Consider the following 18,491-nt stretch of genomic DNA (forward strand, 5'->3'; position numbering starts at 1 on the left):
TCTGTGCTTGAAAAGTTGATCAACAGCCAAGACTGGGAGTGAATGAGATGCTCACAGCAATGCCTCTCAAAAGAGGGAAATAGGAGCTGAGTCCAGGGAGTATTGAAAAGCTATTGAAGAACTCAAGGCCCAACTCTGAAATGCCATCTGCCCCCAAGCTTTGCTGAACAGTAGCAGTCCATGAAAACTCGGCCTGCGTGAGTCAGCTCATCTCTAACCCACTTATTGAAAGGGAAAAAGAGAACAGCTCCTGTAGATGTGAGAACTTAGCACTGAGGGGAAGATGCTAAGGGACATTCTGAAATACAGTGACACACCACACAACCGCATCTTTGTGTGTGTGCACATGCGCACAGGTATGTGTGGACATGTGTCTGCATGTATGTTGCCTGCATGTGAAGATCAAAGGTCAACCTCAGGTGCCATTCCTCTTGAGGCTCCTATCTTAATTTTTGAAACCAGGTCTCTCAGTAGGACCTGGTGCTGTCTAATGAAGCCGGGCTGTCTGGTGGGCAAACCCCAGGAATGTCTTCACTTCCCCAGTACTGGGATCACAAGTGCATGCCACCATGCCACCATACCTAGTTGTTCATTATGGGTGCTGGGGATTGAACTTGGGTCCTCATGTTTTCTCAATTAGCGCTTTGCCAGTCGAGTTGTCTCCACAGCCAAGTGTCAGATTTGTCAGTGACATTTTCTGTATCTTTTACAGGTGAGCAAGTCTCCTCTGTCAATGCTTTTCAACATGTGGGCTACAGACAACTGATATATGACCAGAGTCATGGTCAATGGATACAACTCGCTCTGACCAGACCTTCGGTGAGGGTGGCCCAAGATCCTAACTTCTTACCAGGTGGTTTCTGTGTGCCCCAATGCTGGAGAAAGAGGTAAGGGCTAGGAACTATTAGAAGAGGCTTCCATTAGTCAAGGGGAGGAGAGAGTTACTCACCACCCTCTGGTGCCAAGAAATCTGCAATTCCTAAAGCTATGGGCTAATGCATCTTGCTGTTAGTGACCTGGCACGCAGGAAATCTTCCACCCACGGTGCCAGGAACACAAGACTTGGCATCTTCTTCTTCTATTTATTTATTTATTTATTTTATTATTTTATTTATTTATTTTTGGTTTTTCGAGACAGGGTTTCTCTGTGTAGCCCTAGCTGTCCTGGAACTCACTCTGTAGACCAGGCTGGCCTCAGACTCAGAAATCCACCTGGCACCGCCCAAGTGCTGGGATTAAAGGCATGCGCCACCACTGCCCGGCGACATCTTCTAATCAAACAAAGTCAGGACTTCAAGTTACACAGGGATTCTTATTTCCTATGGTAGGCATCTCTCGGGACTCACAGGGGGATGATTTCAGCTTCCCTGCGGATTCCCACATGCGTGGATGTAAAGGCCTCATATATAAAACAGCATTGTATTTTCATGGAGCTCATTCAGTCCTTCCAACTATTTAAGTAACCCAGATTGTTTAGAAAACCGATTGCAAGATCAATCTCATGTTAATGGTTACTATTCTGTATTGCTCAAGAAATAACGACTCCTCCAAAGTCCATAAATATTCAGTAAAAAGACATTTTTACCCTCAAATACTTGTTCGGTTCACAGTTTACTAAATGCAGAAAGCATCTTTTCCTTTGGGGAGTACGGCTGGTAATTTTCCTCCTTCCTTCCACAGTCCCTCCCCCTCCCCCACTCTTCTAGACAGGTCTTCAACCTTCCTGCTGTAGCTGAGGAAGTTTCTGGATTACAGATCCTTTGGCTTCCTCTTCAAAGTGCTAGGACAGAGGCAGGTACTCGTGCCCAGTCATGCCAGGCACACACTACTAACTGAACCATCTCCCAGCTCCTGTCGCTCACAGTACGAAGGAAATCACAGTCTGAAGGGAAGTGCCACGCGAATGGCACAGGACAACAGGACTGGCTGAGATTCATCTGTCTGGTCGGAACAGGGCAGCTTGGGAGCCGTTGGTTCAGCTTTTTGATTTGCTGTAGAACAAAGTAGAGCTCATGTAGGGGTCAGGCTGGCAAACTGATTGGTTTCCCACACTTAAAAAGATAACAATGAACTTGGGAGGCAGAGGCAGGTGGATTTCTGAGTTCGAGGCCAGCCTGGTCTACAGAGTGAGTTCCAGGACAGCCAGGGCTACACAGAGAAACCCTGTCTCAAAAACAAACAAAAACAAAAGATAACATTGAAATTGAGCTTCATTCAGAAAGTCTGCAATCTGAATGACAATATCCTAGAGACAAGCCTTGCTTCTCACTTTTGGCAGATTATACAAGAGGGAAGGGGTGGAAAACAAAGGCATCTAGCCGATCATTGCAGAGCTCTGCCCCTCTGGTCAGGTGCTCAGCCATGTTCCTCAGAGCTGTGATTTCCCTGTTCCTCTCATTAGCCTTGGGCTCTCCCCTAGTTCTGTGAGTGTTCGAGTTAGTTTCTGCTGGTATCCATCTTGTACTATTTCCTCCAGGGGCATAGAATGGGGAGTTAGAACAAACCTTCATGACAGCATCTGTGTTAAACCACTAATAGCACGTATGTATTCCATTTGGAATATGGAGTATAAGTGTGTCACTATAATGTAGAATGTGAAAGTGGATTTATCTTGGACATGACATTTTGTAGTAGTTTTAATGTTCTTTTTGCACTTATTTACTTTACTATGTATGTATGTATGTATGTATGTATATATGTTGTATGTATGTATACTCCATGTGTGCCTGGTTGTCTTAGAACTGCTGTGACAGATGTCTGGGAATCACATACATGCTAGGAGTCAAGCCTAGGTCCTCTGTAAGAATAACAAGTGCTCCAAACCACTGAGCATCTATCCAACCCCAGCCTTGTGCTTGAAATCGATATTAAATACACACAAGTTTCAAACCAGTTTGGTTGATTTCTGTATAAAACCCACTCTCCAGCTCCTCACAGTGATAACCACAGATATAATCAAAACCAGATTTGATATTTATATAACACTGACTACTTTATACACTTAGACATCACTTTCTGCTGTCTTCCCCCAAATTCACCTACTGAAACCCATCTTCATTCATTCATATTAAGAAGTGAGAACCTGGGGCTGGAGAGATGGCTCAGTGGTTAAGAACATTGACTGCTCTTCCGAAGGTCCTGAGTTCAAATCCCAGCAACCACATGGTTGCTCACAACCATCAGTAGTGATATCTGACGCCCTCTTGTGGTGTGTCTGAAGACAGCTACAGTGTACTGATTTATCATCCTGAGTGAGGTAACCCAATCACAAAAGAACACACATGATATGCACTCACTGGTAAGTGGATATTAGCCCAGAAGCTCAGAATACCTAAGATACAATTTGCAAAACACATGAAACTGAAGAAGATGGAAGACCAAAGTGTGGATACTTCGATCCTTCTTAAAAGGGGAAACAAAATACCCATGGAAGGAGTTACAAAACTGCCTCACCTGGGGATCCATCCCATAAACAACCACCAAACCCAGACACTATGGCAGATGTCAACAAGATTTTGCTGACAGGACCCTGATATAGCTGTCTCCTGAGAGGCTGTGCCAGTGCCTGGCAAATACAGAAGTGGATGCTCACAGTCATCTATTGGACAGGGCACAGGGTCCCCAATGAAGGAGCTAGAGAAAGTACCCAAGGAGCTGAAGGGGGTTTCAGCCCCATAGGAGGAACAACAATATGAACTATCCAGTACCCCCGAGCTCCCTGGGACTAAACCACCAACCAAAGAAAACACATGGAGGGACTCGTGGCCCTAGCTGCATATGTAGCAGAGGATGGCCTAGTTGGTCATCAATGGGAGAAGAGGCCCTAGGTCCCTGTGAAGGTTCTATGCCCCAGTATAGGGGAATGCCAGGGCCAGGAATGGGAGTGGGTGGGTCGGGGAGCAGGGCGAGGGGGGAGTGGATAGGGGATTTACGGAGGGAAAACTAGGAAAGGGGATAACATTTGAAATGTAAATAAGGAAAATATCTAATAAAAAAGAAAAAAAAAAATCTTTGGGCCGGAGCAAGTGGGGCCAACCAGAGCGAGCAGAGGTCCTAAATTCAATTCCCAGCAACCACATGATGGCTCACAACCATCTGTAGAGCTACAGTGTACTCATATACATTAAATAAATAAATAAATAAATAAATCTTTAAAAAAAAAAAAGTGGTGACTTGGCTGATGAGGTTGGAGAAGAACCCAGGAATGGAATCAGAGAGAATAAGAGGCACCCTCACCAGACACTGACTTTATTGGCACCTTGATTTTAGACCCTAGGATCACAGGAACACATTTCTGTTGTTTGTGAATTTGTCACAACAGCTCAAATGGATTAAGATAGGTCCTTTTGTTCATCTGGGGAAGATGGCTCAGCAGCAACGCCAGGAAGCCTCAACAGATATGACTCCAGCTTAGCCACAATGGCTTTGCAGTTTTAAAAGCAGCGACCCTCCCTGCCCTGTGGAAGCAAGGTAGCTAGCTGTTCCTTTTCCATGACTCTCGGCCACACCCTCTTCTGTGCCCTGCAGTGACTTTCCCTTCAAGCTGCAAGTAAGCAGGAGAGGCCCAGCTCGCCATCTGAGTTTTGTCTTGTGTGTGAGGTAAACTGCCTACGTTTCTGTTGGCTTCGGAGTTTATATTTACTTGATTCAAACTTTTTGATCAACTCAGGAAATTAGGCTCCATCCTATAGCTGCTGTTCTATGAGAGAATATCCTATCTTACAAAATTGGAAGGTTCCAGCTTCTTTTATGGTTTCTACTCTCCACACTTGCTTTCGAGTTTAATACTGAGATGGCAAACTTATATACATGCCAAAGATTTGTCTTCAAACAGATTAATGATTATTATTTGGGGGTTTTGTTTTGTTTTGGGAAGGGCGAGCCGAGGAAGCCATGAATGAGGAGAGCAGACGAAGCCTCGAGCTAAGGTGTATTGTAGCCACAGGTGAGGCCATGTCAAGGACCTCAGCTCCATGGGAAAGGACACACTTCCCTCCACCCCACTACACTAGTGGGGCTCCAAGGGCTGGTAAAACCTTCCTGTTGTCTGAGTGTGAATGTCGTCAGTGTGTGCAAGTGTTGGTGTTTGCTAACGGGTGAACAGTGTGTGCAAAAACTACCCAACCACAGCTTCCTTCTCCAGGGTATTTACAGCCTGAGAGAGACTGCTGCTTGGGAGACCTCCTGTGAAGACTAGCTCACCCCCTTCTGTGCTGCACCTGCAGCTGGTTCATCGGTTTCTCTGTCCATGTGTCTGTGTGTCTGTCCTTTCTTCGTTGCCAGTGCTCCCAACCAGGTTTCCAGAACCCAAACCACACAATTCACAAAAGGGGGATGGCGTTAGATTTCCCTCTTTATAAAATCGTGTCGTCTACAAACAGGATTAGTTAGCCACGTCTTTCCTATGCAGATGGCCTTTCGATCCTAATTCACTAACTAAACCCTTTGAGCCGTCTTAGGAAGGCCCTCCCCTGTCCTTCCTGGAAGCGATGCAACCATGGGATTGAGACCTTGCTTGCATGCAGTAGCCCTCAAACTAGCACCAACATGAAGGACTGGAATGACCAGGATTGGTTTCTATTGGTTCAGTCCTGCCAGAGTCAGCGGGTGACATTTTACAGACTTTGCCTAGTGTCTAAGGGAGCGGATGAGCGAGTCCCTGAGTAGAGTCCAGGCAGTACGCAGATCTGTGCACTTGAAAGGAAGAATGTGGAGGGAAAGAGAGATGTCCTTTCATTTAATGGAGATGACATGGCCGTGATTTAGTATGTGATATTTGTGGAAACAGTGCAACACATGACAAAGATTCCAGATTAAAACTGAAAACTCAAAGGAACAGGTTTTTAAAAACTATGTAGAACTCCTTAGAGTATTTATGGTAATGCAAAGTGCTGTATTATGTTCATGGATCCTTCAGCTAATAGAGGAATCGTTTTAGCTCTGGACAGTATATTTTGATTTTTTGCTATAGCTACTGATGGAATTCTATAGATTAAAGGATATATGTAGTAGTAGTAAATATTACTTTTTCCCTGATAGACCCAGGAAAAACAACAAAAAAGTCGGTGTAAATAAAGTGTGTAATGACTGTGCTAAGAGAGCGTGGAAGATGGAGGCTTTGTCTCTCCGAAGCAGATGGAAAGGGAGTGTCCTGTGGACGATGAGAGCAAGGCCGGCTGCCGACTTAGATTAATGGCACCCCAACACCCTGAAAGAACTCGCAGATGTGGTCACCGCACACAGAACTCAGAAAGAAGACAGAGATGAGCAAACAAGTTCCAGATTTCCCAGCCCGCCTTGCAGGGCTGTGCGCTGGAGAAGTCCAGTGACTGGCTTGAAGGGAAGATGAAAGGGAATTCCTTCGTGTTTATTCAAGAGCATGGTGGCTGTCAGGCATTATCACAAATTCTCCAAATCTGAGATCATTTGGTAACACATCCCTCATGGAACAGGCAAATGCCACAGTCATTTATCTGGTAACATCCTGGCGAATGCAGTACAGAGTCCTTTCTGTCCTGGTATTTATCTCACGAGACCAGTTTTAAAGGCACAGAGGGAGTAAAATTATCATAACAGAGCCAACTGCATCTACCTGTTAAGGAATACACACTCACGCACATGTGTACATGCGCGCGCACACACACGCACACGTGTGCACACACATGAACACATGTACATGCACACACACACATGCAGCTATTGTACTCCCTTATATTCATAGAAAATAAATAGAAATTGTCAGCTCCCATTCAATGTCAACTGTTCATTCACTTAAGGATCTTGCTGATACTGAGACAAAATGTCATGCATTGTGGACTAGCAGGGGTAAGGTACCAAAACCTGGGGATTTCATATGACCAAAGGTAGTGGGAAGAAAGGAAAATCAGATTTCCCCCACGAAATGGCCCAGAGAAAGTAAACTGCAGAATCTCTGGACCCTGCTTAGACCGGGCTGGAAAGTTTAGCATACACTTTCTTACTCCTTTGCCACTGAACATATGAACCTGCTGTGTCGTGACTCAAGAGAGTTAGTTAATCTTCTCCCAGAAGGCTTGAGAGTGAAGAACCGGAGGCAAAGGGTTTTGAACAATCGCTCCTTGGGCGGGTTTGGCCAAATGATGAATGTCAGTGTTTCTCTCTCTGTCTCTCAAGTGTCTGTGTGTGTGTGTGTCTTTTAATAAAACTCAGCCCTGTTGTTTTATGGTTGGACAACTGAAGCTACTTTGTCTCGTAGCTGAAACTCAAGAAACGCTGACATACGTTCTCATTTCTGAGTTATAAAATTTCTGTGGCCCACAAAATCCCTTGAGGGGTTGTCAAGGCAAAGGAACAGGAAGAGCCCTGCCTAGTCACATGCCAGGAATCTGACCCTCAGAAAAATGTCTGGGGCCAGGAGGAAACACAAGGCTGAACTGGGTGGCCCCAAATCCCTCCGGCTCACCCTTCAGGGCAGACACATACAGGTGTGCGATGGAGGGAACACATAAGACATCTCATTGTCTCCATTAGAGCAACGTGGATGCTACGATGGAAAGCTTCAGTCTTGTTTCATCTTGTTGCTCAGGCACGCGCAACCCTCCCCACGCCACCCTCTTGTCCGCAGTTCTCTTTCAATGATGCTGCCAAAATAGGAAAAATGTGAGCACATCTTGTCAGGATCTGAGTTCAGAGGAAGACAGAAGAGCGTGACATAATCAGGGAGTCCGGCATAGCAAAGCCTCAACTCTTTCTGCTCACTCCTGCCAGCCGTCCTTACACACTTCCACGGTTGTTATAACCAGGGGAGGAAACAACAAAGCCCACCCCTCTGCACAGACCGCTTCTTCACTGGCTTCCATCTCTCTTCTTTGCATATGTGCAGTGCCAGAGATGACAGCAGAGCTTTGTGCACACCCCACACTGAGTCACATTCCTGTCCCCAGGCTTCCTCCAACTTTGGTGAAACTATACTACTAAGAGTCTTTTCTTTATGAGCTGGGAGGAGGGTTGCCAGATAAAACACAGGATGGCATGTTAAATTTCAATGGGATAACAACAGGGACATTCTTTTAAAAAAAAAAATGTATTCATTGTTCACTCCAAATTCAAGTTCTACTGCTGACCTGTCTGCTGGCAGCCCTCGTGGGAGAAGGTCCAGCCCAGATCCCCTAAAAAATAAGCTTGACCCTTCTCTGGCCTTGTTATTGGTGATACTCTGTGTGTATGTGGTATGTATTTTGTGATATGTGTGTTTCTGCATGTATGCATAGTATATGTTTCTATATGGCATGTGTTTTGTGGTATATGTATATGATATGTAAATGTGCATATTGCATGTATTTTGTGGTATGTATGTATATGTTTTGTGTTATATGTGTGTTTGTGTATGTGTGTATAGTATACGTGTGTCTACATGGCATGTGTTTTGTGGTATGTGTGTGTGTGGTATGTGTTTGTTATGTGTGTATATATGGCATGTGTTTTGTGGTATATGTATATGATATGTAAATGTGCATATTGCATGTATTTTGTGGCATGTATGTATATGTTTTGTGTTATATGTGTGTTTGTGTATGTGTGTATAGTATACATGTGTCTACATGGCATGTGTTTTGTGGTATGTGTGTGTGTGGTATGTGTTTGTTATGTGTGTATATATGGCACGTGTTTTGGGGTATGTGTGTGTGTGGTCTGTGTGTATATGTGAAGTGTGTGTGTGTTTATCTGTGTGTGTATGTAAAGCTGTATGAACATGGTGACTTCCTCTCTTCTCTGTCTTCGCCAAGTAACACCACATACCACTCTGTCCTAGTCTTTCCTTCTCTTAAGTCTTGGAAAGAGATTTTGTGTCGTATTTTCAAATTCAGTTTAGGGTATCTTTGGTTGGATTTTTGTCCCTTGGAATAGTCTTTAGTCAAAAGCACTTTCTTTGGTCATCCTGTATAATGACTCTTTTCTTCTGGAACAGATCCGTGTGGACATATGCAGCCTGGGACGCCGCCTAATGTTTTGGAGCCGTCCTCCAGCTCTGCTGCCTCGGGGGCCCGTGCTGATATGTCACGAGAAGCCACCTGAGGCTGTGTTGAGTCCATGCAGCCACTGAAGTGGGCTGATGTCCTGATCTAACTAGGGTCCATGTTGCTGTCTGTCTCCTGTGTTACCAGTGAGGTCCATGTGGATGGATGTCTGTGCTCTGGGTTTCTGCCTGAAGTTCAGGGGCACAGGTGCAGAAGAGCTGGCCCTGCCCATCTCCAGCCACCACATGGCTCTCCTCAGTCAATGGCTTCTGGTGTGGATGCAAGCAGAGAAATGACTCATCTTCCTTTGGGGGATTGGCCCCTAGGAATTTGACCATGCTCCAGGATTTTCTTTTCTTTTCTTCTCTTTCTTTCTTCCTTCCTTCCTTTTTGTATATGTGTGGGTGGAATAGGTCACAGCAGAAGGGGACAGACATGGGGAAACTGAGAGGAGAGTACAATCGGGGTACATGACATGGGATTCTCAAACAAGAAAAAAAAAGTTAACCATACAGGCGGTAATGAGCACATACGCTCCACTGTGACTGACCACTCTGCTGCCTGTGTCCTCCAGGTGTCCAAACGCAGTGAGTTAAACCCGGGTGCCTCATTCACTAAAAGAAAGATGTTTGTACCGTGAGGATCACAAAAGACAGTACCAACAAAGCACTGGAACAGCACACCATGGCAAAACATTGCACAGTGCTCCGTGAACAAACCGATGCTTCAAATCTTCCAAACTCTGCTCCCCTCTGAGTGACAGACACTCCCTGTTAAGAGGTCGTAACTAACCAACTTGTGTTCAGTGACTTTTCTCATGCTTGCGACAAGACACCAGACAGAATCAATTAAAGGGAAGAAATTGTATTCACGGTTATTGGTTTCAGGGGGACGGGGAAGGCATGGCAGAGGGGCTCGGTGGTAAGGGGGAAGGTATGCACAGTGGCTCCAAGACAGTCAGACAGGAAGTAGACCTAGAACTACCCTTAGAAGTGTATGTAACCTTCAAAGGGCTCCTAATGGACCAGGCACCATGTACCAAAGGTTCCACAACATCCAAAGGCAGAGCCCCAACTGGGAATCAGACATTCAAGCAAGGAGGATGCTGAGAGAGCAGAGACATTCCTGGGGGAGAAATATACATTGTTTACAAAGATGGACACTCAAACAAACTCCACAGACTTTTTTTCTGAGGGAAGAGAAAGCATCTCTTCAGATGCGATCGCTTTTCTGGCTAACTCAGAAATATGAGGCTCAGAAGTGTAGAGGCGCCCAAGCTACTAAACGACAGTTCTGTTCTGGCCGTTTTCCCACTGTATTCTTTCCTTTCTCCCCTCAATATTATTACAGTACTGTGCAACCAGGGACAATTTAACCCAAAGCTCTAAAACACAGCACTTGTTTAAAAGATGCATAGCACTTTTATGCATCAAAGGCTTGTGTTCATATCCATCCAAAATACCTTCAAGTAAATATGGGAGGGGAGGGCTATTCTGGCTCCTTAGTCTGGACACTTGGTTCCATTACCTCTGGGTCTTTGTGCAGCCACAAATCAGAGGATTCTGGCACCGAACGAACGTGAGGTGGAACAGCGTGGCTCACCTCATGACAGACGGGAGGCAGAGGCAAACATGCCTACACTGGCAGGCTTCCTCCCTCTGTTCCATTCAGACCTCCGTCTGTTGGATGATGCTACCTCTATTCAGAGAAGGTCTTCCCTCCTCAATTTCTGTCCCACATTCCAGCCAGCCTCGGAAACGCCCACACAAACACACCCAGAACTATGTTTCCCTAACCTCCGAGGCATCACTCAACCCTCTCAAGTTCATAGGGAAGGCTTATCGTGACCATACCGCTTGAGTTGTCAGGTCCCGACAGGCATCCCTAACACAGAAGCTTTTCAAGGTAGCTCCAGAACGTGCCTGCCTGGTGTGTTTGTTTTGTTTTGTTTGGCCTTGTTTGTATGTTTGAGACAGGGTTGCAGGTAGCACAGACGAGCCTAGCCTAGAACTTAACTATGTAGCTGATAATGACCTTAAACTTCTGGACTTGTGCCCCTCCCTCCCTAGCACTTGGCTATCAAGATTAGTGAATTAAGACTCAACGTGGCAAAAAAAAAACCCAAACCAAACAAACAAAAAAACCTCTGAACCACGGGGTTAAGGAAGGAGTTTACAGCTGCATCTGGGACAAATCCGGCTTTAAACAAGAGGTCGTTTGTGCTTTCCCAGGGCTTTAGCATAGTGGTAGGCGTTCAGCTTAGATGGTGGCAGGTGTGAAGCATGAGCAGTTTTTTAAAAAAACCTCAGCAGATAAACGTAGCCAGGCTGGCCTACCTCAAGTCCCACACTTCCATGACATTTTAGCGAAGACAGATTGGAAGTTTGTAGACGTTAGGTCTGGTTTTCCCTCCCAACCCCGTGCTCCTAGAAATAAGACTCAAAAACATATTTACAAATACCTTGGCCAGATAGCTAGGTTCTTCTCTGACTAGATCATAACTTAGCCCATTTATTGTAATCTACATTCCATCACGTAGCTGGTTACCTGTGTTCAGGTACCATGTGTCCACTTCATCCCATCTTTCTGGAAGAATCTCCCACACTATGCTCTATCCCAGAATCCTTTCTGCTTCCTGGATGTCCCACCTTCTAGTCTACCCTTTCCTATAGGCCATAGGTTTTTTTTATGTGAAAGGTGATGCATCCATACAACACGCAAGATATTCTCTCTACAGAAGTTCACACAGGAAGTGCGTTGTTTATCACGCACAGCGTGCACCACACTTCTATCAGTCCTGTTCGTCGGGCCAGGCTTCATGCTTGCCGAATGTGATCGGTTTTCTGATTAACCCTTTCTCTTGCTTTATCGAGGTCTAACCTAAAGTACTGGATGCAGATAACTCTCAGCACTGGATGGTTCTAGTCGTTGACTGTTAAGACACTGGCTTCAAGAACAGGAGGTGTGAGCCTGAGCTTGGCTCTGTAGTGAAGAGTTCTTCTTACTGCTCTAGGAGACCCAGGCTTGATCTCCAGCTGCACAAACATCTGTAATTCCCGTTCTAGTGCCTTCTTCTGGACAACTTGGGCACAAGACGTGCACATGGTGCACAGACACATATGCAGGTAACACACTGATGCACATAAAATTAGCCCAACAGGAGATGGGAGCAGTCTTTCTTACACAATGTTAAGGGAGCCGAGTATGACACGTCTCACCTTGACGGGATCTAGGATCTAGAATTGCCTAGGAGGGAAAACCTGTGGGCATGCTTGTATAGGATTAGCTAGATTAGGTTTAACTCTGCAGACATTTTCTTGTGGGATCGTGTAGATTAAGTAAATTGGGGCAGGGAGGCTCCATCTGAATGTGGTCAGAGGTCCTGGATTGAATAAAAAAAATAAAAAGGAAAAAAACGGGCTGGGGAAATGGCTTCGGTGCTAAGGGCAGTTGTCTTGCAGGTCTGATGAGCTGCGTGCTGGATGCAGCAGCAGCCTCTGGAATTTCAACACGGCTATGGCAAGTCTGGAAGCTGATTATAGGAGAATTTGTTTGGATGCTCACAAGAGCAGAAACAACAAAATCCCTTTGCCTCCTAAGTGCAGAGACCGCAGGTCTATATCTGCATTATATCTGACTAGAAGAAAACAAGATTTTAATGAAAATGGAAGATCCAGAGAGAGAACTCATCAGGTAGAGTGCTTGCCTCCCAGATTGGCATTGCCAGAACCTATGTAAAACCCAGAGCCAAAGGAAGCATCGATCACTGGCCTCTGTATGACGCACTCCTGTACACACACTGTATGTATACAACACACATACATGCATGTACATACACACACACACACACACATTGTATACATTGCATACACTGGAAAAAAAATAGAAGATGAAAATGTCAGACACCATCGAAACTAACAAGAGCAAGTTTCATGAGGTTTTGTCTTAAAGTATACATAGATGACAAATTAATTGATAGGTGACCATAAAGATAATAGATGATAGAAAGATGATAGCTGATAGGTAAATGGATAGATAGATATTGCTAGATGATGGATAGATAGATGAGAGATGGATGGACAGACAGATAGGCAGATAGACAGATAGATAGGAAATATTGGTTCTTACATAGGCAACATGTGTTCCTTGCAGTGGTAGGTTTCCCAAAAGAGTACAAAGGTTGTTTGCACTGAGAGCCTCACACTATATTTTTGTTTTGTTTTTTTGTTTGTTTTCGAGACAGGGTTTCTCTGTATAGCCCTGGCTGTCCTGGAACTCACTTTGTAGACCAGGCTGGCCTCGAACTCAGAACTCTGTCTGCCTCTGCCTCCCGAGTGCTGGGATCAAAGGCATGCGCCACCATGCCCGGCTTTTTGTTTTTTTGTTTTGTTTTGTTTTCTCACACTATATTTTTAATATTCTTTGAGCGGCTGCTTTGCACTGATACGTGTTCTGGAGATTTCAGTGGAAGGAGGGATTAGCAGACAGATAAAAGACAGACAATAAAGGCAACTGAGATGGCCCAGCCAGTTAAGGCATCTGCTCCTGCCTAAAAACCTGAGTTTGATCCTCAGGACCCACATGGTTGAAGGAGAGAATGAATTCCTGTAAGTTGTCTTCTGACGTCCTTGCGTGTACCATGACAAGCACTTGTTCCCTACACTCTCCCCTCAACCCCCTCCACAAACTAAATGCTAATGTAATTTTTAAAAAACAGTAAACAAGACTCCTTAGGTCCCCTTCTTTTACCTGATGCCTCCAGAACACAGTCCAGGCAGATGTAGGTCCTGGAGCTCCAGCAGCCTCTCTCCGCACGGGTTCACGGGCTGTTTTCTCTTAGGTCAGCTCCTGCCTCAAGTCCCGTCAGCCCTCCCCTTCCTGTTCCTGTTGTTACTATCACCCACCCACATTCTTGAAATAACTATTTTGGTTTTGGTTTTGGTTTTGAGTCCTCTGGTAAGGCATAGGTCATTCAAAATACCATGAATTTCCATTCAAGGGTACAAATGTAGAAAACCACAGAATGCTAGAGCCGGAAGAAATCCCAGACAGCATCTCCACAATTCCCTTAATCCTCAGATGAAGTAATTGAGCTTCAAGAAGGCTAAACCTGCCGGGCGGTGGTGGTGCACGCCTTTAATCCCAGCACTTGGGAGGCAGAGGCAGGCAGATTTCTGAGTTCAAGGCCAGCCTGGTCTACAGAGTGAGTTCCAGGATAGCCAGGGCTACACAGAGAAACCCTGTCTCAAAAAACAAAACAAAAAGAACAACAAAAAAAGAAGGCTAAGCCTTGCTCAAGCACCCCTTCCCCCCCTCAAAAAACTCTAACTTTCATTAATACCCGAGTCTCCAGAAACCTTTGTCATCTTGTTATGAGATCCCAAGCAGGGGCGTTCTGGTGGTTAAGGAGGGAAGATCATGCTTTGAGGCCACCTAGTTACACAGCAAGACTGTCAAGAGGTAGGGGGACAGAGCCCATTTAAAGAGAATGAAGAGATTCCCTTTCCATATCCATTTCTTGTGAACGCATAGGAAGAGAGTCAGAATTTATGAAAGTAGGAAAAAAAAAAAACCTCAAAAACAACAAGAAACCAAAACAATAACAACAAAATAGGCATTGTGGCACATGCCTTTAATCCCAGCACTCAGGAAGCAAAAGCAGGCAGATCTTTGAGAGCAGCCAGGACTTCATAGAGACCATCTCTCAAGAAACAAAAACAAACAAAACGGCACACAAGTGTTCATCTCTGGGAACAGCCACTTTAGGAGGCCTGCTCAGAGCAGTCCATTAAAACTCCAAAGGTCTTCATCTGTTTCTATTGCTATAACCAAGTATCACAGACTAGAAAATTTATAGAGAGAAATATTCAAGGTCCCAGACGGCCATGAACACATGCCAGTGTTTTGCCAGTAAGGACCTTCCTGCTGATCCAAGACATGTAGCAAGAGAGAGCTTGCCTTTTTTTTTTTTTTCGTTTTTATGAATGCAAACTTTATTATTAATGTACCTTCCATAGACATAAATCCCAACAGCTCCCTGCCCCAACAAGGAAGTCGAAAAGTCAGAAATCCTGTGACATGCCATCTCTGCTCTGGTACCCAGAAGAGAGTCTGAGCCTCTTCAAGGCTTCCAACCCTTCGGGCAGTCCAGGGTCATTTTGAGAGGGACTCCTTGCAGTTCTTCTGCCTGGTGGTCCCTCTTGATGTACAATGGGTACAGCATATTCTCCAACTCTTGTGGCCCTTAGAAAACCGCGTGCGCCTCAACTCATTATGACGCTGCTCAAAGAACCAGTATTTGATGACTCCATTGGGCAGTTTGAGTTCCTCAGCCAAGGCCTGCAGAGTTTCCCCCATTGTCTCAAAGTATTTCTTAGCTTCTGGAACTGCTCATAGGTGAACTTAGAGATTCTTCTATCCATGCAGGAGAGATTCAGAGTTCTCTTCATCTCAGTGTCTTCCACGATGGCGGCAGCTCCCTTGAGTTCCCTCCCTCAGTTTGGAGAGCTTGCTTTTCTAACAAAGCAACTCCTACAATAATTCACAGAACCATTGACTCAAAAAATGGGATCATCTACATAATGCCTCTACCATGTCTCAAAGGTTCCACCTGTCCTTCCTAGTGTATATATTCAAACCATAGCAAGATGCTGCCCCTAAATCAAGCCTTTATTTGTGAAATTGTTTCCCAGCCTGAATAAGCCTCTCTTTACCTGCCCAAGTAGATAAGAGCCTTTTATAGAGACAACAACCTTATTGATTCACAGAATTCACTGCAGAAAGCAAGAAGAGTTCAGGCCTTGGGTGAGCCAGCATGGGATTTTCTTTTTCTCTGTCTTTCTTCTTTCTGTCTGTCTGTCTTTCTTTCTCTTAACATTTATTTATTTATTTATTTATTTTTTCTCTGTCTTTCTTCTTTCTGTCTGTTTTTCTTTTTTTCTTTCTCTTAACATTTATTTATTTATTTATTTATTTATTTACTTATTTACTTATTTAATGAGGGCAGACATCATGTGCCAGAACACCCATGTCCAGTTCAGAGGACAAGCTGCAAGGGTCATTCTCTCCTTTGCCACATGGGTTTCAGGGGCTGAGCTTGGTCATTGGGCTTGGTAATAAGCACCTGGAAAGGCTGGCAGGGCAAAGAAATTGAGGGAACATGGAAGAGAAAGGAATGCCTCCCCATAATCTAACTGAAGTCTCAACTCGTGGAAGTCAGGATTCAGCACAACTAAAATTGCTATGAAGATTGCCTTTGTAAAGACAATACCATTTTTTTCTTTTTTTTTAATTTAATTTTATTTGTAATTCATTTTTTACACTCCATATAAAGACAATACCATTTTAATAGAGATGTTTTTATTAAATTCTTATTTTTTTATGTTAATGTTCCTACTTAAGTCTAGGCTAAAACTTTTAAAAATGTTTGTTTGTATGTTTGTTTATTCTATGTGTGTGGTGTTTGTCTGCAGGCATGTGCACACCACATGCATGACTATTGCTCATGGAGGTCACAAGAGGGTGTGGGATCACATGGGCCTGGAGTTACAGTTTTGAGTAGCTATGTGAGTTCTGGAAATTGAACTGGGGTCTTCTAGAATGTCTGCCAGTGATCTTAACTACTAAGCCCTGTCTTTAGCCCCATTAAAACTATTTTAAAATAAACTCCAACTTTGCTTCTGTTGACCATTGTGTAGCAGTTTCCTCTGTATCTAAAACCATCTACCTTGGAGGGAAGTTTATTAAGACACAGAATCTTAAAGGGGAGGTCAAACAACAGGAAGTAAACTCAGTAACTTTAGGAAGTCCCTGAACCTGAACAGATATAAAGACCTGCTTCCCCCCCGCCCCCCCCCCCCCAAGCCCTATATCCCCAGCATATATAAGAACTAAGAACTGCTAAGGGATACTTCCACACAAGCCCAGATGCCTGGAAGAGGCTCAGACCAATAGAGCTACTGTGAAGGACACTCCAACCTGTGGAGTTGCTCGCAGGCTATGTAGTGTGCTCTACATTTCCAGCTTTCATGACCTGTCACCCAAGCCGGGGTGGACTGTGACAGTGCAGCTGTTTGAGGATCATTTCTGCTTATCACATTTTTGATAAGCCCGACATCCTTTTTTTTTTTTTTCTTTGTAACACCAAGAAAACAAATTGATTCACCAAGTTAGACCTTTGTAGTATCTATAACTTGGTTTGTCATTTGTTCCCTGGCAAGAGTTAGTAGATGTTTATTCAGTTTGTTGGTGTATGTGTGTGCATGTGCATGTACATGAACATGTGTGTTTGTGTGTGTACGCATATACTCATGCAAGTGAAGGAAGGTCAAAGGACAACCGTTAAAGTCAATTTCCTCCTTCAACCATGGGGGTTCTGAGCATCAAAGCTGGGCTGTCAGGCTTGACAGTAAGTACCTCTACCTACCCAACCGTCCTGCAGATTCCTTTACTCAAGAAAAGTGTTTCTGGGGGTGGAGAGATGGCTCAGCAGTTAAGAACACTGACTGGGGGCTGGTGAGATGGCTCAGTGGGTAAGAGCACCCGACTGTTCTTCCAAAGGTCTCGAGTTCAAATCCCAGCAACCACATGGTGGCTCACAACTATCCGTAAGGAGATCTGACTCCCTCTCCTGGAGTGTCTGAAGACAGCTACAGTGTACTTACATATAATAAATAAATAAATCTTTAAAAAAAAAAAAAAAAGAGCACTGACTGCTCTTCCAGAGGTCCTGAGTTCAAATCCCAGCAACCACATGGTGGCTCACAACCATCCGTAATAAGATGTGACGCCCTCTTCTGGTTTGTCCGAAGACACCTACAGTGTACCTATGTATAATAAATAAATAAATAAACCTTAAAAAAAAAAAAAAAGCTTTTCGGCTTTCAGCTGGGAGGAGGCTACGGACACCAGCCGCCTCCACCATGCCACCCAAGTTCCACCCCAACGAGATCAAAGTCATGTACCTGAGGTGCACCGGAGGTGAGGTCGGCGCCACATCCGCCTTGGCCCCCAAGATCCGTCCTCTGGATTTGTCTCCGAAGAAAGTTGGCGATGACATTGCCAAGGCTACCGGTGACTGGAAAGGTCTCAGAATTACAGTGAAACTGAGCATCCAGAACAGACAGACCCAGATTGAGGTGGTGCCCTCTGCCCTGATCATCAAAGCCCTCAAAGAGCCACCAAGAGACAGGAAGAAGCAGAACATTAAACACAGTGGGAACTTTACTTTTGATGAGATTGTCAACATTACCCGGCAGATGAGACACCGGTCTTTGGCTAGAGAACTTTCGGGAACTATCAAGGAGATCCTGGGTACCACACAGTCTGTGGGCTGCAATGTGGACGGCCGCCACCCTCATGACGTCATAGATGACATCAACAGTGGTGCAGTGGAGTGCCCAGCTAGTTAAGAAGCAACAAGAAAATATTTCAATAAAAGACTATCTGATAAACAAACAAAATATCCAAAAAACAAAAACAACAAAAACAAAAGCA

The 18,491-nt window shown here is 44.7% G+C and overlaps 2 long non-coding RNA genes and 1 pseudogene across 3 annotated transcripts in view; 2 read left to right on the plus strand and 1 right to left on the minus strand.

Moving 5' to 3' along the window:
• Positions 1-13,858, minus strand: part of Gm26510 — a 48,310-nt gene extending 34,452 nt beyond the window's left edge. For both annotated transcript variants that reach the window (XR_876933.3, XR_385732.4), the window contains exon 1: positions 13,746-13,858. This is a non-coding gene — a long non-coding RNA (predicted gene, 26510). The remainder of the gene's footprint in view (positions 1-13,745) is intronic.
• On the plus strand, positions 862-13,041 carry Gm52315. The gene is made up of 3 exons (XR_003952407.1): positions 862-887; positions 11,870-12,121; positions 12,458-13,041. It is a non-coding gene; the product is annotated as a predicted gene, 52315 (long non-coding RNA).
• Positions 17,868-18,450, plus strand: Gm16519 (predicted gene, 16519; annotated as a pseudogene).

Source organism: Mus musculus, chromosome 17 (assembly GCF_000001635.26).
Source record: "Mus musculus strain C57BL/6J chromosome 17, GRCm38.p6 C57BL/6J".
Lineage (NCBI taxonomy): Eukaryota > Metazoa > Chordata > Mammalia > Rodentia > Muridae > Mus > Mus musculus.